The sequence below is a fragment of the Camelus dromedarius genome, chromosome 12 (genome assembly GCF_036321535.1).
Source record: "Camelus dromedarius isolate mCamDro1 chromosome 12, mCamDro1.pat, whole genome shotgun sequence".
NCBI classification, from domain to species: Eukaryota; Metazoa; Chordata; class Mammalia; order Artiodactyla; family Camelidae; genus Camelus; species Camelus dromedarius.
In genome coordinates, this window is record NC_087447.1 from 39349928 (window position 1) to 39373223 (window position 23296).

At 42.0% G+C, this 23296-nt stretch overlaps 1 protein-coding gene across 2 annotated transcripts in view; it reads right to left on the reverse strand.

The window, feature by feature from the left end:
• Nucleotides 1–23296, reverse strand: part of BMAL1 (basic helix-loop-helix ARNT like 1) — a 354823-nt gene that overhangs the window by 182051 nt on the left and 149476 nt on the right. The window contains exon 2 of one of the 2 annotated variants that reach the window (XM_064492560.1): nucleotides 4093–4214. The exons of the other annotated variant lie outside the window; for it this stretch is intronic. The gene's annotated coding sequence lies outside the window, so the exon portion shown is untranslated. The remainder of the gene's footprint in view (nucleotides 1–4092; nucleotides 4215–23296) is intronic. 2 annotated transcript variants of the gene reach the window in all.

The window sequence follows — 23296 nt, forward strand, 5'->3', positions numbered from 1 at the left end:
TTTACTTCTAAACTTCAATTTCTTTTTTTTAGGGTAGAATTAAATACCCATGGCTATGTATTACCACAAACATGTTAATAGAAGGCTACTCAACACTGAAAGCCAAGAAGGTTTACTTTTTTAAGGTTTACTTCTGTCAAGAAAAACTGTTTAAATGATTTGAAATGAAAAAAAAAATTACTGGGTGTCCTGCCTAGTGCACCCTTTGGGTATCTCTTCCTTTCACTGTATTTGAGCCAATTTGCAAATCTCTAAATTGTAGAAAAGTTAATGCAAATGTTTCTTATCTCTAAAATGCCAATGAATTGTGCAGACAGAGTAGCTTTGCACCTCTTTGTAAACTTACTTCAGTAATATTCCTTATTATCTCTATACATGTGATTCTTTGAATTCTCCTTTGAGCCACTTGTAACATCTTACTGGTTCTCTCATTATTCAGTGAGTTAAATGAAACTTTTAATTTGTGTTCATTTCCTATTTGAATGACAGTCATGATTTTATCTTTTTTTCCAAAAAGAAAATTATCCTTTAACACTTCTCATCTGAGAAAAAACTGGTTAGCGATGTGGAAGGATAGGAAGGGAAGGAAACTAAGATGTATTGAGTATCTAATACCAAACTTTATGTGCATTATTTTGTTTAATCTACACAACAGTCTTATACTTTTGTGGGATGCGTTTGTTTTTAAACCAAGGGCTCATCTATTTTTTATTTTAGCAGTGATTTTATTGGTGTAGTGATAGACCATGCTATGGGGTGAATTGTGCCCCCCAAATTCCCGTGTTAAACTTCTAACTCCTGTAACCTCAGAATATGACCTTATTTGGGGACAGAGTCTTTACAGAGGTAATCCAGTTAAAATGAGGTCATTAACATAGGCCTTACTCCAAGATGACTGGTGTCCTTATGAAAAGGGGAACTTTGGAGACAGACATGGACACAGAACACCAAGTGAACATTCAAGGCAGAGACCTGGGTAATGCATCTACAAGCATAGGAATGCCAGAGATTGCTAGCAAATACCAGACACTAGGAGAGAGGCATGAAATAGATTCTTCTTCACAGTCCTCAGAAGGAACCAACCCTGACAACACCTTGATCTCAGACTTCTAGACCCTGGAACTGTGAGACAATAAAATTCTGTTGTTTTAAGCCACCTAGTTTGTTGGTACTTTGTTACTACAGCCCTAGCAAAGGCCATTTAAAGCATTCCTTATATTTTGCTACCTTAGAGAGTCATTTATATATAATTATATATGCAAGGGACCATCCAGTGCAGTGAAGCCCATTTCTTAGCCAGACCCCATTGTCAGCTCACAAGCTCACAGAGAACTGGGTCATGTCAGCAGCCTGAGCAACAGACAGACATTCTTGACCTCAGACAAGGAGATGTGCATGCAGGGGATTGCTGCATGTGGCTCCGAGATGAAGGACCAAACAGCAGGAATAGAGCATCTCCCTCTCATCAGATTCAGGTGACAAAAAATGAGCCCCATCTCCTGGTAATTACCAGCCTTAATGGAACACATTATTCTCTGCTGTTCTTAAGTTCAGTGGCATTTGCTTAATCAAAATGAAATAGTGTTAAGTTTTTCCTCCTGAAATGACTGGAAAGAATTGATACCATGGAAAGGAGTTCGGATTTTTTTTCTAAGTGTTCAGGGAAGCAATGGAGGGTCTAGAAGCAGAGTGCCCTGAGCCAGTTGATGTTTCTAAAGGGCCACTCTGACTGCTATGCAGAGAGCGAAGTGTGGGGCACATGGAAAGAAAGAATGAAGTGGGGAGGTCGTGTTGGAGGCTGTTACAGTAGACTAAGAGAGAAAGGATGCTGGCCTGGATCTGGAGACAGCAGGAGAGATGGTAAGAACACTCAGGCTCAGGATAATTGGAGGGAGAATGGATAGTGCTTGCTGGAGAACTGAATGTGACAGTAGGAGAAAAAATTAAGAATGGCACTAATGTTATTTTTCTTTTTCTGAGAAACTGGATGGCTAGATGATTAACCGGAAGGAGGAGGATTAGGGGAAGGCTAGTCTTTTTGTTTATCACAGAGGTTAACACTGAAAAGGAAAAGATTCGTGCCCTGGTCTTTTGGAAAGCAGATTTCAAGCCATTTAAAGAACACTAAGTGATTTTTCTTCTTTCAGAAAAGCAGTGTTAATTATATGCTTATTGTGACAAGGTGCTGGGCAGGCTGCCAAGGGGACCTGCCAGTCTCCTGGACACGAACAGCAGGACAGGGGTCCTATGTTGCTCCTCCCCACTTCCCTCTCCCCACTGGTAACCACCAGTTTGTTCTCTACATCTGTGAGTCTGCTTCCTTTTTGTTATATTCACTAGTTTGTTGTATGTTTTTAGATTCCACATATTAGTGATATTATACTGTATTTGTCTTTCTCTGTCAGACTTATTTCACTTAGTGTAATGCTCCCCAAGTCCATACATGTGTATCAATGAAACAGAATAGAGAGCCCAGAAATAAACCCACACACCTACTGTCAACTAATCTATGACAAAGGAGGCAAGAATATACAGTGGAGAAAAGATAGTCCCTCCAGTAAGTGGTGCTGGGAAAACTGGACGGTTACGTGTAAAAGAATGAAATTAGAACATTTTCTAACACCATAGACAAAAATAAACTCCAAATGGATTAAAGGCCTAAATGTAAGACTGGATGCCATAAAACTCCTAGAGGAAAACATAGCCAGGACACTAACATAAATTGTAGCACTATTTTTTCTGGATCCATCTCCTTAAACAAAGGAAATAAAAGCAAAAATAAATAAATGAGACCCAATTAAGCTTAAAAGCTTTTGCACAGCAAAGGAAACCATTGACAAAATGAAAAGACAACCTACTGAATGCAAGAAAATATTTGTAAATGACATGAGCAATAAGGAGTTCATATCCAACATATATACAACCAACAGCTCATAGAGCTCAACATCAGACAAGCAAACAACCTGATTTTAAAGAAGGGCAGAAGACCTGCATAGACACTGTTCCAAAGAGGAAATGCAGATGGCCAAACAGGCACATGAAAAGATGTTCAGCATTGCTAATCATCAGGGAAATGCAAATCAAAACCACAATGAGATATCATCTCACATCTGTCAGAATGGCTATCATCAAAAAGAACTCAAATGACAAATGCTGGCCAGGATGTGGAGAGAAAGGAACCCTTGTACACTGTTGGTGGGAATGTAAATTAGTGCAGCCACTGTGGAAAACAGTATGGAGGTTTCTCAAAAAAAAAAAAAAAAAAAATAGAACTACCGTATGATCCAGCAATTCCACCCCTGGGTATATATTTGAAAAAAACAAAACACTAATTTGAAAAGATACATGTACCCCAACGCTTCCATGTACTTTTTAGTCAAGTGCATTTCCTCATTGTTCGCTACTCCTTTCTCCAGCCCATTTAGACAGTGTCACTGTCAGCAGACCCAGGGTGGACTCAGAAGAAACTTGGATTCCTTGTGTTCAGATCAGAATTGGGAGGCTAGGATGTACTTCACAGAAGGACAGAGTGGATGCTTAGGTGACTCATTCCTTGGAGAAGCTTCTCGAGACTCAAATCCATGACTGGGACTGACCTCCTTTGTTGCTCTCTTGCTCTGATGACACTCAAGATGCCCACAGCTGGCGTTCTGTCAACCACAGGGCATGGTGAGCCGTGGTTGACCCCCAAACCTTGTGTAATTCCTTGGCACCGAGGTCCTGGTGCCTAGGTGCATCTTCTCTGCCCTGCTTACTCCCCTTCTGACTGATCTTTAGAAGGACTCTCAGGGGCAGACTGCCCTCTGCAGTGGCCGCTGAAGCTGTTCCCTTTCAATCAGATCTCTCCTAGCACAGATGAGAACTCAGCTCCCTCAAGGACACAGGCAGTCACCTAAAGAGGTTGTGGAGATGTGTGAAGCCTTGTGGAGATGTGTGAAGTTTGCTTGTTGGTCCCTTTGAGTTTATAGAAAAAAGCGTGCCTACTTTGGGAGGAGGAAACTGGAAGACCTTCTGCACCTCTTCTCTGAGATTAGTGCCTGTGAAATGTTGCAACAGACCCGGACCCCTTCTGGGAAAGGGTGCGCTGTTTACCTTCAGAGCCCGCCAGCGCGGTGGTGAGTGCTAAGGGAGTGCTCCACACCCTTTTTGCATGCCCCAGTCCAACACACAGCCTCACTGGAGCATCAGGTTCCTGCATGCAGAGCCAGAGTGGGCTGTAGGACAGAAAGAAATGTTACTTTTCACGTGGTCAGCGCGGGCTTCTGTCCAGCAGGAAAACACTGTTCGTCCTTTGAGGCTTAGTTCTTTAGTCTTTGCAGCTGAGCCAAATGGCAATGCCAGGGAGAAGGCGCTGCCCTCTGGTGTATGGTTGCCCTTGTCAATCGAGGCCAAAGAGACTCCAGCTCCAGAGTTTCTAGTGAAAGGCGCTTTTCAGCCCGGGGCATTCACATTCCAAGTGTGGCTCTGGTCTGATAGGAGATGGCCTCCCTCTGCAGTTGGAGCAAAATCTCACTCCGAACCAAACCTTTGGAGGAAGTTGGGGCGGAGAGGAGGTGGAGAAGAAAAGAATGTCGTGGTTGTATGTATTTGGTCCCCACTCAAAAAACGGCTGGCTCACGGATAGGACACTTTCCTGAATTCCCTCCTTTCATCCATAAAGACAAGAAAAAAAATTGTGCACAAAAAAGAAAAAAGTAAGGAAGAGAGGGGGAAAAAAAAAACCAAAGGAAAACAGTACTTTTGTCTGTTCTCCTCTTTGGGAAGTTCGCTCTAGTTAATGCACACTAGAAAGCTCAGTCTACACTGTGCTGACACAGTGGACTGAAAGTGAACCGAACAGCAAAGTGTGTGTGTGTGTGTGTGTGTGTGTGTGTGTGTGTGTGTGTGTGTGTGTGTGTGTGTGTGTGTGTGTGAATGAGTGCATTTCAATGGGCCAACAGCCAGTTTGTGTTGCTGTTTTGGTAAAAAGAAAATGCCTACTACACATTAAGCTGAATGAATTATAAATGCCTCACCTATTCCTAAATGCAAATTTCAGAACCAGGCAGGAATGGATTCAAATTCCACTTGAGAAACTTGGCAGCTTCATGACTTTGGCTAATTCACATAATCTCCTTGAGGATCAAGTGAGAACTTCTCACCTACAAAATCAGTTTAACCAGTCTGGTTAAGAGGAGTGAAGATTAGATGAGATAGTGTATGTAAAATACCCTAGCTCAGTGAGCCTGGAAAGAGGCAAGGGCTCAGTCTGGTAGCCTTGGAAGACATAGGAAGTATCTTGCCTTTATCTAAAAGCAATGGGAAAGCAAAGAAGGCTTTCAGCTAGGTAGTGACCACTGGCTGTGGCATGGAGAAGGCACTGTCAGGAGTGAGAAGGGTCAGTAGCTGAGGCAGGAAGACCAGTTGACCATTGTAGCAGTCCAGTCCAAGTGACTGCAGTTACTTTCTGGGCTTTGACTCTTTGTGATTTCCTGGCTTTTGCACTTGCCTCAAATTCCACGACAGTTCACATTCCTAATGAATCCACCACTGTTACTAAGTTCATTCCTTGGACCAAATGTAGCTTTGGTTTTGTTTTGTTAAATTAGTATTTACTGAGTACCTATCATGTGTTAAGAAACCTACTGGCTGAATACAGAGTTTAATGCAGAGATGCATTAACTACTCACACTAGTTTCAACTGCTCACACTGGTAGAGCCTGTGTTGAAAGGGTTCTAGGGAGGGGAGCCCTAGAATCCCAGTTAAGAGGGCTGGGGTTAATTAGCATGTCTGCTATGTGTGAACGGAGTGTCGGCAAGGCAGCACATCTGTCCCATATTTGCCATCTCTGGCCCAGGGGCTCCCAGCTCCTATATTCCATCCTAGCTTGATGCTGGCTCTGCTTGTACCATATTATCTCCAGACAGCTCCCACTGGTCTGGGCACAGTAGCTGACCCCTGTATTTGCTTCCTGCCCAGGAACTATTGGAAAAGAGGCATTCTTTTGCTGTTGGGACTGCTATGCCCACTGTACGTTAGCTGACAGCCACCTCCACGTGGAGAGAGCACGCCCGATAGTGAACACAGCGGAGAACGAGGTTGAGAAATAAAGAGGCTGACCAGCAGTAATAGCTTGAGCCCCGGACCTACCGGTGCTGGAAGCTGGCATCCAGGGGAGAGGCATGGGTGTGTGCCCACGAGTGCGGCAACTTAGCACATCCCGGAGAGGCCCAACCCTCCACACAAAGAGGAACCACACACAGAGAGTACAGTGATTTTCCAAGCAAGGTGCCTGAGTTTAACAACCAACAACCAAAACAGGCTTATGGACGCTTGAGTGTTAGTTGGCAAATTTTCAGAAACCCCCAGGGATCTAACTTTCAATCATACCAGATGGGGGCTTGAATGACTATTTTTCAGGGTATGGGAGAGAAGGGCGATGCATAATTCTGGTCTGGGGCAGCTGTAAGTGGGTGTGCCCCCCCACCCTGCCTTTCCCATCGCAGGGCTGGCAGTGAAGCACTCTGGGGAGGCAGGGCTACAGGACAGAAGCCTCTGCTTCCTGAGTCCTCCTCGGGTGGAGAGCTGCTGAGAAGACCCACCCAACCCACATCAAATTGTAATGAGCTATTTCAAATGCTAGACCGCTGAGGGTCTGAGGTTTATTTGTTACCTTAGCTTATCCTCTATTGATTAATACATTGACAAATTATGTCCAGAAAAGGCTAAAAATTCTATTACTCCAGGATTTAGAAAGGATTATCTATATACTGCACATTAAAAAAATCTCTGCCACTTATTTGCTCACACAGTGTTCATTTTATTGATGATAATGCAAGGTTAAGCCAGGCCAAGAGTTTGGTGAGATGAACACTTTCACACGTTTACATTGTAAATTGTTGGAAGGTTTCGGAGGGCAATTTGGCAATATTTATCAATTGTCTTAAAATATTCATACTCCTTAAGGAAATAGCTCTACTTCTAGAAATCTAGCCTAAGGAAACTATGAGACATGTAGAAAGAATAATGTACAAAGCCATTTATGGTCATAATGGAACCGACATAAATTTTCAACAATGTCAGAATGGTGGGAAATCATGGTACCCCCATAAAATGGAATATTATGTGTCAGTTACATCTGTGTTTATGAAGACATCTTAATGGCATGGGGAAATGTTTATATTACAGTATCAGTGAGTATCAGGAAATAAAACTATATAAAACCCAACTTTCTCCATGTGTGTGTATTCATAGGGAAAAAAACATAGAAGACAATACACATAATTTAAGAGTTAATGGTGGTTTTTGTCTTACTGATGGGATTATGTGGAATTTCTAATTTTTTCTGTATACTTTCCTATATTTTCCAGTTTTAAGGAATGCTGATATATTATTTTTATAATTAAGAAAAAAATTACAAGAAGCTATATGTGGGTCTTCCCCATAATTAACATTTTAGTAGCTCCCCAGGTTACTCTAATGTGCCAGAGAGTTTCCCAGTAGGTTAAGGTTGTCACTGGGCTTCCCGAAGGCAAGGCTGAGCTTCCTGAGATGTGCTCAGGAGACGATCTTTACCCAGGTCTCTGAGTGCAGCCCTTACCTGATGGCCACTGAACGGTTCATCAGAAAAGCCTCGGGTCCTCTACCGAGCGTCTGTGAGAAAGCAATAAAGGCAGTAATCGGGGTAAACGACTTCTGCGAGCTGGGAAATTTTTGCAAGGGATGCTTACTCCCACCTAATTTCTGACCTCTCCTGCAGAAAGACAGAGGGCGAGGGAAGAATGCTCAGGGAAACGGTGGAGTGGGTGGGGTGGGATGAAGAGCAAGAGTAAGAGATCGTGCAAGAAAGAGAGAAACGAAGGCAACAGATTTAGGAGGAGAAAAATACACTTCTAGTATTGCCGAGGGATGTCAGCAGGGGACTTGCAACAGAATAATCAGTTATTGAATTACAGGTAGAAGATGCTTGAATAACTGCACATGAAGAGACTGAGACTTTTCTGTAACTATTACAAGAGCCCTGACATATCTAGAGGTATGCACTCTGATGTAAGGAATCCAGATTAGGATTACCAAACAATAATAGCTTAAAAAAGAGATAAGCATTTGAGCAATTGAATACAACCAAAATGAAGATATTTATTTCCCTCACCCCAAAAAAGGCAGAATTGGATATTAATATCACATCATGTTGCATGGTTTTCATTACTTGTTTTAATGTTCCCCTCTGGCTCCAGATATGCAAATGGGAATACTTGACAGAGAAAAAATTGGTTGTGGTCTTCTCAAAAATTAACATTTAGTACAGCAATATGAATTGGAGGAGTGGGTGAAACACACAGAGTCAACTGCTTCATCTATGCCTCGTTCATTCACTCACTCACTCATTTAGCCCATGTGTGCTGAGAACCAGCCCAAATGTGCTGGGCACTGGAGAGACAGAGATGAATCAGTTCTCTGTCTTTAGTGAGCCCAGGGTCTAATGAGGGGGGCAACCATGCACATAGACCAATTACTACACAGTGTGAGAAGTGCTGTAATGATGGAAATGTACAAAGTGTGGCATGCACACCCTTGATGGGATAGTATTAATTCGCAAACCTGTAGGAGTATCCATGTTGAGGGAGGAGGAAGAGAATCTGAGGTGGTTGCGGGAGCATGCCATGCAAAGTCAGGGAGGTGAGAAGCAGGGCATGTTTGGGACCAAAAGGTATTTGGTGTGGCTAAAGCTTGGATGTTGGGAGTAAGATCTGGAGCTAGACTGAGAATAACCTCCTGCATGCAACAGCAGTCTCAATCTTGGCTGAGCATTGGTTGGGGAGTTTTTAACATATTTACCCAGGGATTCTGATTTAATTGATCTGTCAAGTAGCTTGGCCAGTGGGGCCACAAGATCTCCCCAGGTGATGTGTAGCCAGGGTTGAGAACCATTGCTCGAGGGAAAGAATGTCTTTGAATAATACAATCAGATCAATTAATGGTTTTATAATATTACTTTGGCATCATTTTGGAGGCCACAGACTGGTGGCAGGGAGGCACATTAGAGACTGAGTACAAACAATGAGGTAAGAGAGGGTAAAGGTTTTAAATAAGACATTGACCCCAAGGCAGGAGGGGATGGAACAGATCTGAAAGATACCAAGGAGGGAGAACTGGTGGGCTGGGACGGGAGAAGGGGGAAATAACAGAAACAGATACTCCAGTTTCTTGGTGAATTCTAGGGCCTCCACTGAGATAGGGAACCCTGGAGAGGAAATGGGTGGTACATGCCTAAGGCGTTTGGGAAGCAGGAATGGAGATGATAACAAGTCAGTTTGTCTCTTGTTGAGTTTGAGGCACTCGTGTAAGTTTTCCATCTTTGAAGGATCAGCCATCACTGTACAGGCTTTTCCAGTTGTGTGGATACCACGGATCAGATTGTTCAATATCCATCCCAATTTTCTTCTAGATGCTTTTTTTTTTTTTTAAATGGAGGTACTGGCTATTGAACCCAGGACCTCGTGCATCCTGAGCATGTGCTCTACCACTGAGCTATACCCTCCCCCTACCCAAGATGCTTTCTGATAATGCAGAGGCTGCACAGAAGAAGCCTGTATTTGCCAATACACCTAGGGTTCTGCATGAGACTTAGGCTCTGCCAGTCAGAAGTATCCACACGAGATCCAACAGATGGAAGGGAAACAGGATGAAATGGAAGCCACTCCTCTGAGTGGAAGGAGATTGTGCCTCTTCTAGTTTTGCTGGCAAACACTCTCACGGAGGCATGTGGGTGTGGGGGTGTTCTTTGGCATTTGAACAGAGATCACAATGGCCGTTCTCTTATTTTACAAAAGAAAGGGGCACCTGTCATCCCCTCTCCTCCCTCATCTTACTCTAGGGCTTTGCCTTGGAATGAAAAGTCCTGGATTCCAAACAACAGGATAATTTGAAATATTGGTATTTATGAAGCCTCCTTTAATCAAGGCACCATTGCTGTGTTATCGGGCTCTTTCTCTACTTAGTACATATTTCCATTAAGAGAAAAGTGTGGCTATAGAAAAGCAGATTTTGGTGCACACTGGGCTATTAGGAAAGTCAGATGTATTATAGAGTGTGGTATGGGGGTGATAATTTTCATTTAGCCACCTCTCTCAGTCATCACCCAAATATTGTCAAGGAATACCTTACTTCCGACAGCACAGCCTGTTAGAGTACAGCAGAGAGGCAGGTGGGAGGAAGCCATGCCCCATTTCCTCTCTTAGCTATCACTCAGGGCAAAGTCCTACTATCTCTCTGTCTGTCTCTCCTACTGAATTAGGATTCTCAACTTTCATGAAAAGCATACTGGGATATACTAACCTCCTAGGAGGTGGGCCCTCTGCATTTTCTCCATTTTTATTAAGAGAAAAGAACTTGGCAAGAACCCTCATTCCTTTGGTCTTGATCCGTGTCTTATTTTGTATTTCAAGGAAAAGGAGGTGATAAGCTTCGTCTTTGTCTCCAAAAAGCCCAACGTTACTCTTTTTTTTTAAGAGAAAAAGTAACATGTGAGAGGCAAGAAGTGTTTCAAATTTTTCTGCACACTTATTTAGCCTCTTTTTCTATTTGCTTTTTATAAAAAGATTATTAGATAACAAATTACAGACTTCTGGTCACAGGAAATAAAAATAAATAAAATCTTCTATTTGTATACTTAGTTTTTGTTGCAGAAAAAGTATTGACTAATCAGTAAGAAATTTTAGACTAAAACCATACTTAGGCTAAAGTACCATATGTGAAATGGAATGGAAATCAAAATTCAAGAAAACCACAATGTTAGATATTACACAACTAAAAAAGATTTGCATTTGTATTTCTTCAAATGGTTGGTGATGGGAACTAAGGTTTATGATATGTACATGCCACTGGATACATTTAAAATAATAACATGTCAGCTTAATTTTTAAAATTAATATTTACAATGTACCATAAATTACATCATTTATGGCTATTTAATGATGAAATATTTTAGCTGTCAACTTAAAAATATACAACTAGGTACATAGTTTTTCAAAAATCTTTTAGAAGGAATGCCAATAAAAGGAAAGTGTGAAGGCCACTCATCTACAGACAATTCTAAGGAGCTTCTTGATAAGGTCAACCTTCCCCTCCTTCCCTACCTGCTGCTCCACCCCCACCACCTGCACGGCTGAGCCTGGGTGGGATGAGAGACTGCAAACCAATTTAACATGAGCTGGAGAAAAACACCACTGGAAACTGAGGACCCGTGCTCAGATACTTCCCAAACTAAAACAGGAGAGACTTCAGGTCCTTGGCTGGTTGCGTTACTTATGCCTATGATCCCCTCTGTCAGGCTAATCCAGACTTGACACAAAAGTGTGGGCATGTCTTTCTGGGATGCGTCACGCACATGTCACTCCACCATTTACACACGGCTGACATTACAACCATTTACAACTTTTAATTACAAGCAGGAACATGCTAGTTTGGGTACTAATTGCCATTGGGATAAGTGTTCAGGGTTTATGAACAGTTGCATATAATGGAGAAAGTGAAAAGTGGGTCACTGACATGTTTTTCTTCACTTTCCTTCTCTCCTTGGCCCTATCGGGAAAGTTCCCTACTTTATCTGTACACTTCAGGCCACATCTGGCTCTTGGGAATGAGAAAATCTTAAAACCCAGGGGGTTCTCCTGACAGAGGAATTGAAGTGGTCTCTTCCCCTCAAGGGGCGACTTTTCCCCTCAAGTTCTCTGTCCAGGATTTAGAAACCCCACTGAGATCCTGCCATCTCCAAGTCTTTGTTAGGAAGCCAAAGCCCTGCAGGCAGCTTCCCCAGAAGTCGGCGCCTAGGCAACGCCCTGGTTTGAACACGATTTTAATAGCAACTAACTCCCTCCGCTGTGGCACTGCTGCAAATGGCTCATCGTTTTACAGGCAAGTTTCAACAGTCGTGTAACCAGATGAGAATGTTTTCCCAAACAGTGGCGTTGTGCTAGAAAACAGCTAAGGCATGTCAGGGGCAGCTGTGGGGCAGGGAGCACAATGGAAGGCAGGATGCCCTTTCCTGAAGGGAAGGGGGTTGTTTGCAACAATGTACAGATTATTTTTAGTACATCTGTCATGTCCAAGGGGGAGTTTGTACCCAGGGACAATGGCTGTCAGTAAAGTGGGTGTAGATTATCGGAGGAGTTACTCCTCAGCTCCAACGCAAGCTTGGAGGGAGGGGAAAGCCACCATCCTGAAATGCTGCTAGACCCATGCCAGCCTGAAGCAGCAAATTATTCCCTTGTTTTTTGATGTGCCATGACCCCATCTACCCTACCCCCTACTACCCACCCAATAGGTCACCAGAAATCCTGCTGCTCCCTTGGGCCCTCTGGTGGTCCATCACTTCAGGATTCTGCTCCATGATGGGGGTAGGTGGTGGGAGGGTTCCAGTGGATGTTGTGTCTGAGGCTGGGATGTTCAGTCTCTGCGATGTCAACCTCTAATGCATATGGCGTTATTCAAACGTCTGTCATTTGCCTTACAGCCTGTTATAAACTAACTCACCTATTCATTTAAACCCACATTGTCTCTAGTTGGAGGTTTAGCTTAGATTACTTCTCATAATATGAAAGGTCAGATGACTTAGATGACTTGTATAAACTGATACTTACAAAAGGGCCACCTTTTCTTGCATTCATTTCCAATGCTCGTTACTGCTCTTTCAAAATCTGCTTTGTGGCAGATTCTTTAAGCAGATCAGTGTGAATTGTCATCTCTGCGTTACCAAGCAAATAGAAGCTGAGATTCAAAGAGGTAACTGAATCTTCTCCAAGTCAGTGGCTTCTATGGAGTAGAACCCAGTCTGACTGACTCTGGAGTCTGAGTTCTTTCCAGTTTTGTTGCTAATTCTGCTTTCCCTGAACTTAAGTAATAAGTCCACCGTCCTGACCATGTGCCTTGTGGTTTTGCAGACTTTAACATCTCTGAGTTTTTCCAACAAGAGTTGAGTTTGTCTTAGAATCCATGGGAAATTAGTGGCTCTAGGCTGCAACTTCTCTCAGTTGCCCTTCTCTGGAATTTCCAGCTTTGCCAAGTTTTCAACAGCTAGGCCTGAAACCAAGTACTCCAAAGGTCAATGTCCTTCTGTTTGGTATAATGATAGGGAGCCATTTCTTGCTTTTAAATTCACAATAATGACCACAAAACTCCAAAATTTTTGAGTTGGAAAGAAGCTTAGGAATCATCTATCCCAGTGGTACTCAAAATTAAGTGTGTCACAGAATCACTGAAAGGGCTTGCGCATTAGTTATGTATTGCTGCATAACAAATTACCCCAAACTTAGCAGCTTAAAATAACAAAAATGTATCATCTCACACAGTTTCTGGGGGTCACAAATCCAAGAGTAGCTTAGCAGAGAGGTTCTGGCTCAAGGTCTCTGATGAGACTGCAGTCAAGGTGTTTGCTGGGCTGCAGACATCTGAAGGCTTGATTGGAACTGGATGATCTGCTTCTAAAAGGGCTTACTCACATGGCTAGATGTCAGGTCTCTTTTCTTCACCAAGTGGACCTCTCCATAAAGCTGCCTAAATGTCCTAAACACCTGGCATCTGGCTTTCCTAGTGATCCAGTGAAAGATCAAGAGAATAAACAAGAATGGAAGTCACGGTGTATTTTGTAATATAATCTTGGAGGAGACACATCATCACTTCTGATGTATTTTAGTCATCAGATAGACCAACTCCTGTTCACGGTGGGGCAGGGCTACACAAGGGTGTGAATTCCAGGAAGTGAGGCTCCCTGGGGACCATCTTGGAGCCTGGATATCACAGCTTGTTGGAACACAGATTTCTGGGCCCCATCCTTAGAGTTTCTGATTCAGTAGGTTTGGAGTGGGACCCAAGACTTTTCTAACAAGTTCCAGGGGATGCCGCGGATACTCATCTAGGACACATACCTTGAGAATCACTGATCTATTCTGATTTTGTAGATGATGAAATTGAGTCTCACAAAGATACAGAAAAATGAGGAGCAGAGAACTATAACAACAATGAATTTCTGAATACCTACTATCTGCCAGGCACTCAGCAGGAGCCTTAATATACATTTTCTTGTTTAATACAACAAACCCTGTGCATGACTCACCATTTCATGAATGAGGAAACTGAAACTAAGGTTAAGTAACTTGCCCAAATTCACGTATATAGTAACTGACAGGGATGGGTCTGGCACCCCGATGTCCCGAATCTCAAGTTGAAGACAAAGTGTTTTGTGTAACAAAATAGCTCCAAATCTACTCTTCTAAGTGGAATTGTTTTCCCTGAAAATGCATTAGCTGCATTATTATAGCCCTGTCACAAAGGACTAGGAAATCACCCTGTAAATTGTACCCACTGAATTTGCAGCTTATAGGCTAAAAATTAACTTTAGTTTCATTTGAAGATATAGTTCTAGGTCTTGTAGAACATTTCTAGGAAACACTGGTTCCTTCCAGCAGGGATCCCCAGGGGATGCTGACAATTATACCAATTACCCACAGAATACAACTGCAGTCTATTCAAGTGCTGAACTTGCTTGTTGAAGTCACAGTTCCATCATAACCTTGGACCAGTCTCTTAAAAAACCTTGTGCTTTTGGTTCACCATTTGTAAAATGGAAATAATAATAACTGCTTACTTGCCCACCTAGAGTTATTGTGAGTAATGAAATTATATATGCAAAGTCTTTTGCAAATTGCTAAGCACCTTGTACATAGAAGATCCTATTACTTTATCACATTTGTCTATCCAGGATCTGCTTATTTCTGTTCTTTGGTTTTTATCTCCTATTCTTTTTTTGTAATTGAAGTATAGTCAGTTACAATGTGTCAATTTCTGGTGTACAGCACAATGTCCCAGTTATGCATATACATACATATATTCATTTTCATATTCTTTTTCATTAAAGGTTATTACAAGATATTGAATATAGTTCCTGGTGCTGTGCAGAGTATCACCTATTCTTAAGAACAGGATGCTGGATTTTATTGAAAGCCCTATAGGCACAAATTGAAATGATTATTTGATTTTTCTTATGTAACAGTTATTTCTCCTGGGAGAATGAGCTGTAGAGCAAGAATTTGTTTTTAAATTAAAAAAAGGAAAAAACAAACTCTTACTATATGGAGAGCCCTGTGCTAGATGCTCAACTTATTTACTCTTCATAACAAGTCTGTAAGGGTGTTATCAATATCTCTGTTTTAGATGCAGACATTGAGGACAAAAGACGTAAGGTCATTGCTGTAATAGAGCGCTAGGATTGGACTCCGTTAAATTACTCAACACAGGGCTTGGCTCATAGAAAATGTTCAACGAATGGAGACATCTCAATATTGCACTGATGCATCTGTTGGTGACAGTCAGGGCCACACTCTCACCATATTGGATGAGAATATGGCTTGCTGGAATTAGGTAACTGGAAAGCAGCCATTCAAGGAAAGGAAGCCATTCTTCTTAGCATGGAGCATGGTAGACTTGTTCTGGTAGAGGGTCAGATTTCTATTATCTGTTATTGCTGACTTTTTCCTTCATTATGGATGATATTAGATGCAGAATTTCCCAATGCTGACTACTCGGTAATATTTTACAGCATTCAGCAAGTGCAGTTGTCACTAGGAGGCAGCATGGGTTAACTAAGAACCAAAGTGCTTTAGAGGCAGGATTATTAGATGATAAGAAAAATTAGAAAAATGCCATAAATGTAATATATCTTGATTTCCACAAAAATATTTTGAGCCAGATGGAGAAAAGGGAGCTGAAAACAGCTGGCTGAAAATTATCCCCAAGAAAATGCTGATCCCAAAACGTTCTACAAGGTTCCATCCTTGATCCTGCTCTATGCAACTGTTTTATTAGTGCCTTTGTCAAAAGTTGATGACCTGATGATAAAATTTATCCCTAGGAGGGATAGAGAGTATGTTGTATGATGGAATAAAGGTTTAAAATGAACATTAGGCAAACTAAGTTAAAACTTAACAAATATTAACATAAGTCCTCTACATAGATTCCATAAAAGCAATGTCATAAAGACAAAATGGAGAACTGGTTTGTCTGTAGCTCTTATAATAATGACATAGGCACTTAAGTTAATCATAACTATAGTCGAAGTTCATTTTAGTTAGTTTAGAGGATAGGTAGATAAGGGCTCAAGACAATACATATTATCACATGGCTCCCATAAGTAGTCCTGGGCTACACTGAAGGATGAGCAGGAGAAACGTAGCTGCGGATTCTCAGCACAGCTCTATGATATCTGGAGGTCTTGGCTGCATTTCCAGAGGGATACTGACATATATCATACTATACGGAAGACGGAAGTTAAAAGTACTAGAGGCATGGACACTGAACACGGCCAAAGGACCTGGGACTGTTCAGTCTGGAGAAGAGAAGAGTTGGAGGGAGGGCATGGCATTTATGTTCAAATGGCTTCTGGAAGGGTTAGTGCCAATTATGATACACATACATCAAGCGTGTAGGTCATTATGGCCTGCACTATTGCGTTCATTGCTGAATCTACTTAATTTTCTCGATCTTGTCTTTTTTTTGGTATCCTTTTTTAATTAGAAACTTGTATTGAGATATAACATGCCTGCAGTGAAGTGCACACCTATTATGTGTACAGCTTGATGGAATTTTATGTATGTATGTACCTGTGAAAACCTCACCCAGATCAAATCTCAAAACAGGCTCCCTTGTGCCCCAGAAGTAACTACTATCCTGACTTCTATGACTATAAGTTAGTTTCATCTGCAAATCATATATCTGCAAATCATATGTACTGTTTTTTCCTAGGCTTTTGTGATCTACATTATTCTGAGAACTTCATCCACATTTTGGGGGGAAGTGGTAGCTCATGATTTTTCATTGCTGCATAGTATTCTGTTGAATAAATACACTATGATTTATTTATTCAGTCCCCTGTTGATTTCCATTTGGATTATTTACAATTTTGGGCTATTTTGAGCTCTTTTAAGCTATACTAACTTGTGTTCTTATAAATATTTATAGCTTTAAGTAATTTTTCATTAATAGTTTTACTTAATGTGCTGATTAGATCTATTCCATGTTGCTCCACAGGCTGAACCCAGCACTTAGTGTACTTCCTGACACATAGTAGGTGCTCAACAAATGTCTGATGAGTTTTATGGATTGTTGGTTAATTGCTTATAACTAATGAGTAGAAGATACAGAGATACACATTTTAGCCCCTTTAAGGAGGAATGCTCTTAATATTAGCCCCATTGAACACTGGAAAGTGATGAATTGTAAAACAGTTTGTTGCTCTTTTCTTAAAGGTGTGAAAACAGAAAATATGATCCTCCAACAGGGAACTTGGAGGAGTGGACACTGGGGGACTCTGCCCAGATCTCCCTGGACCCCCTTTGCCATTTCTTGTACCTTGTTCCCAGCTTCTGTGTTCTTTTGATTCTAAGGGCCGGTGATGCAGTCCTTTGGAGCCCAGCTCCCCTGCCTTGCATTCTGATAAACTCTGAGGTATAATTTATCTTCCAAGTCTCCCTGGTGGTGTCAGGCTGAGACTGTGACTTGGTCCAAGTCTCGCCCTGGGCTGGCCTCTTTCCTTTCACTTCCCTGCTTCTCCCATTCTCTTACTTTTTTTCTTTCTTTTTTTTTTTTTTCTGAAAGTGTTTTCTTATTATACCAGTTGGACATGCATCCTTATCCCAGGATCTGTTTGTAAAGAATCTGACCTAAGACATTTAGTAAAGAATGAGTTGATCTGATCAATTCTGACAAATGATAATTCAGGCCAAATAGCATGGAAACAGACTGATGGAGCAAATCTACTGTAGCTGTCCTTTGGAAACCTAGACATAGTCCTGAGTGTCTGAAGTCAGGGTTCACTGTTAGAACCTGGAAGAGTTGAGTCCCTAGGCAATGCTGGAACCTCTGAGGTGGAGCAGCCTGTGGAGAAGGATAAGAAGCTGGAGGAAGATAGGCTAAGAAAATAGCAATGCAGAGGCTGACCCAGAAGAGGAGATAACAGGCTAAATCACAGGTGAGCGACACAGACTCCACCATTTATCTCCCAGGGAAATACTCAGAGACCATTGCATATAGTATCAAGGTTCACTGAGTTTAGATGAGGATCCCGGCTAGAGGCTGGTTGCCATTATCCAAGGCAAAAGATCTGCCCATGCTGGCTAGACATGAAAGTGGGGACCAGGGGAATCTTGTGACTTCAAGGACAGAGACATGCCTAGTTCTCAACAGAGGTACTCACGCTGGACTGGTCAGCAAAACAGACTGCAAACTTCTCATGTAAGTGGAGCGGAGATTTCTAACAGACTCTATGCTCTGGTTAGAGCGGGATACAGGAAGAAAACAGGCAGGGAAATATCTGTTAGGACTAAAATGTGCCCGGCACATAGTAGGTGCTTTTTACACTTTATCTTTAACCTGCACAGCAACTCTATGAAGAAAGTGTTATTAACCTCATTTTTCAAATTTTGAGAACGAGGCTCAGTGAGGTTAAATCAAGTGCCCTAGGTCACTGGTTAGGGCAGAATTCACACACATCAAACAATAGCTAATTGAACAATGCCCTCTGTGGTCTGTGCCAGGGAGTGGTGCAAATGATAATTGCCACAGGGGTGTAAACAGAAAAGGCAGAGGTGCCAAACCAGCTTTGTAATAAATGAAAAAATATCAATCATCCTCATGGGTTGCCCCTTAATGCCAGCTTGTTGGGAAACAGAGCATTCCTTCTCTCAAAGTACTTTTCTAGACCTATGTATTCCAGAAACTTTCCTTGATTATTCATACAAACGCCTCACTTGGCTTGGAGCAGGGGAGGAGGAAGCAAATTGCTTTAGTCCTTTTATCTGTGTTAACTTGTGTAACCCTCTCAATACCAGTGAGGAAGGTATTAATCATTTTATTTAAGAGATGGGACTATTGAAGGTCAGAGAACTTGAACTTTCCTCAAATCTCACAACCTATCAAAATCCTGTTTTCGGTGACCTCTAGTCTATGTGGGTCTTACTCTGTATCATTCATAGACAGCCTCTCTCCCTGTGAAATTCTTGAAATTATTATGGAATTTATCTACATATGGCTGGTTGGTCGTGTGGCCCCTATAACTGCTTTTCTGCTAATTGAGGGATTTATTCCTTGTTCTGGATTTGTGAATAACTGATCCTTGCTGTTAGGTTTCCTACTCAGGCCATAGCACAGTAGCTCTTCGGTAAGCATTAGGGCTCTTGGTCCCAACCAAAAAAGAAAACTTTGATTGAGGAGTCTGAATGGAGGATATCCAGACAGATGGATTATGCTTATGAAATACAGATCTTTTCAAAGCCCCCTCTTGTGAGTGTGTATTATTCTGCTCACCCAGCACCCCTCCCATCTCAGAAAAGCCCTCATTCATTTGACTCCCTCCCTCCAGCATGGTTTTAGGGGAAACAGACATCCTTCCCCTTGGCCACAGAAGCTGGTCCAGGGAACTGGCACATGATCCAAATCAGAATTGTTTCCTGGGATTTTTTTTGAACTGGAACTCAGTAGAGATTTTCTCAGAGGGTGATGAAGGGAAGATATAAGCCTGCAACTTTCAGGAGAATGGGTCCATCTTTAGAGAGAGTCAGTTTGCAAAGATGAGATTGCCATGGAGAGAGAAGCAGAGATCAGAAAGACAGAGAGAAAGCACAGGAGAGAGAGAGTGCTACACAGTCCCTGTCCTGGTTCTCTAATTCCAGAGCCCAGGTGACCCCAGGGTTAAGTGACCCAAAAAATAGCCCCTTGTTGCCCAAGCTAGTCTCAATAGTGTTTCTGTCACTTGCAACCAAGTATGGTCTAATACAATCCATCTTTTTTTTTCCTATTGCTTACTCTCAGCCTAAGGTCAAGACAGTACATGACTCTGAAATAAGCAATTTTGATTTCAATAATGCCTGTGGGATTTGTGCAAAACTAACAGACTTGACGGCTGCATCTTTTAAGGTTAGAATGTATCCTGGTCTGCTCAAGGCAGCTGTGGTTAATGTCTGCTGCCCTGAAGTAATTATTACAAGTGCCCCCTTTCAGTATTGTAAGTGCCTGACATGGCTGATAAGCCCTATTTTACCTTATTTAAGGCTCATCTCAGTCATCCCCTTTTAAAGCCTTTTCTGATCCCCCTAACCTTGAGCCATCCTGCTATGAGTGGGAGCCCCTGTGAGACAAAGACAGAGCACACCTCACCCACTGGTGTAGCCAAGTGGAGTATTCCACAACACCTTGCATACTGTCCAAACTCATCCAGTGGTGGCTGCATTGAATATGTATGCTTTAAAATAATTTTTAAACAGGCTTACCTAAAAGAAATCAATTTGATTGATGTATATTAGTCATGACCCAGATTTTTAGTCCTTCAAGTTTAAAGGAAACCTAGTCTCATTTGTGAGACATTATTACTATGGAAACTTTGAATATGTGTTTTCATTTAATTCTCTAAGGTTAAGTCTTACCTCCATTTTTACAGATTAGGGAACTGACAAAATAGGTGAAGTATGTGCCCCCAAACCCAAGCTTCCCCTGACAATACAGGAGCCTGCACTGTATCATGGGTTCACTCCTTGGAGTGCTGTTCTGCCCTGCAGAGGCTGAAAGCTAACCACGACACCTCCCACACTCCTTTATAGCAAAGGGTCTGGGTGTGATTCAAGCCCCCTCTATCTGATGCTGTGTTAAACTGGTTGGGAAATGGAATTAATTCCATGGGGTGAGAGGTGGGCACAAAGCATTAATTTCACTGGTGCAGGTCATGATGGAAGCAGGACAGTTCTGGAGCACAGGTGCAGTTTCACACTTGAGCGGAAATGACTTCCTGATCGTGGTGAGAGCAACAGGCCCCTTAAGACCTCCATCTACAGTGTGGCTTTTGGGCGTCACTTTAGGAAGCTTGACTTGGAGTCTGTATCTTCAGCTCTGCCACAGAGTCTGTGAAGTTAATTCCCTGACTGCCAGGTATAAGGGGAGTTCCTCTTTCTGTAAGCGAACACTGACCACTGCACATATCTGGGGGCATCACAGATCACAGTTAAGATTCAGGGGAGCAAGATGGGTTGGCTTCACTTCTCTCTCTGTATGCTTTGATTCTCGTCTTTGTGATGGTAGTGAAGACAGAGTCTGATGACCCTCATCAAGGCTTACAGCCCCTTATTTAGAATCAGGGAGTTCAATCAGTGTCTGCTCACTTCCTACCACTATCCGCCTGGAAGGATCATGAACACTCCCCAGTCTCACTCAGACGGAGTTATATGGAGGAAGAACCAGCTTAATCATGACCCCACTGATGAATTAAAGTCGTGTGAAGCTTTCCTCATCTTGATATATATGTTAGCGTAGAACTTTTTTTTTTCTCATTTATATAGGGGCCAAACGAAGGCTTGTCTTTTATTTATTTCCTTGAAATGATTCTTATACGATTATTTTTCTTAGCATAATCACAGCATAGTTCCATATTCTCACAACAGAGCATTTTCTTTTTCTTTTGAGGTAAGGTGACTTGGAATCATAGAGAAATATTAATCACTTGGTGTGGTTTTCTTGATGAAAGGAATTGCAAATGACTATTTGAAAAACTCAAGGAAGGTTCATTCTTGGATTAATATCAGATAAAACTTCTATAATTCATCTTACAGGGAAATTGGTTATTCTTTAAAAGTTCAAACACAGTAAAATAAGGAAAATGAGAATAATCATGCCATAAGCCTCAATTAGCAAAATGTCTCAGAGAATGGGCTGTCTTGCCATTAGGGTAAGAAGGAATTTTCTTACTAATTTCTTTGTAGCATAGTTTTGGCAGCCTTAAGAAAGACCCACACATTAAAAAAAAATTCCACTCCTCTGGCTAACAAATTGCTTTGAATTTCTTAAGGAAGGTGTAATGGTTAATTTTATGTACCTTGACTGGGCCATGGGGTACCCAGATGTTTGGTCAAACATTATTCAGGGTGTTTCTGTGAGAGTGTTTCTTTTTTCTTAAATGAAGTATAGTTGACTTACAGTGTTGTGTCAGTTTCTGGTGTGTAGCATAGTGATTCAGTTATATATATATATACATATATCCTTTTTCATATTCTTTTTTATTATAGCTTTTTACAAGCTACTGAATATATCTCCCTATGCTATACAATAGAACCTTGTTGTTTATCTGTTTTATATACAGTAGTTTGTAACTACTAATACCAGACTCCTAATTTATCCCTCCACTCTCCTTGTGAGAGTGTTTTTGGATGAAGTAACATCTGAATTGATAGACTGAGTAAAGCAAATTGCCTTCCCTAATGTGGGTGGGCCTTACCCAATCAGTTAAAGGCTTAAATAGAACAAAAATCTGAACTTCCCCCAAGTAAGAGGGAATTCTTCCTATCTTACCGCCTTCAAGATGAAGCACTGGTTTTTTTTCCCTGCCTTCAACCTGAAACATCGGCTCTTTCTGGGTCTCAAGCCTGCCAGCCTCTGGACTGGAACTACACAATCCACTCTGGGGTCTTCAGCTTCACAACTCACCTTACAGATCTTGGGCCTTCACAGATGCTGTAATTACATGAGCCAATTCCTTATGATGTACAAACACGCGCACGCACGCACACACACACACACACACACGACATAGATATTTTATCATATTGGTTCTGTTTCTCTGGAGAACCCTGACTAACGCAGAAGGGACAAAAAGTACCCACATATCCCCCAGGGGAAGCAGGACTCTTACATACATCTGCACACTCAGGAGCGAGTGACTGGTCTCCCTGTCTCTCCAGCGCACATCTGTAAGGAGAGGATGAAGGAAGAACCAACCATTTGACCCAAAAGGGCACAGAAAACATCTATGAAGGGGATACTTGACACAACACTAGAAGCTTCACTTGGTCATACAACATATCTAAGGTTTTTCAGCAGAAACTGAGCAAATGGCAGAGAGGTAAAGAGAACATTTCCATTTAGGGGACATGGACTAGGCAGACTGGTTAAGAGATGGCCACAGCACCCCAGTGACAGCTCAGCTGGAAGGGTTTCACCCCATTACTAATCAAGCTGGATTTTAAAAAGTGTCCATCACTTCCTGGGCACAAACGAAGTATGGGTTTTATGAGTCAGAAGTCCAAATAAGCAGGCCTGGATGTTAGGTGGGTTTCTCTGGCCTGCCTGGCCCCTGTCTCTTTGGCAGAATTGCAGCCCACTCTGAGCTGTAGAAAACGTGACTGCCCACATCCTCTCTGCTCAGATGTCTGAATCTTGATTTCAGATTTCAGTTGTCAGCCTCGAGACCATAAGTGTCAGGAGGGGTGGAGACTGGGAACCTGG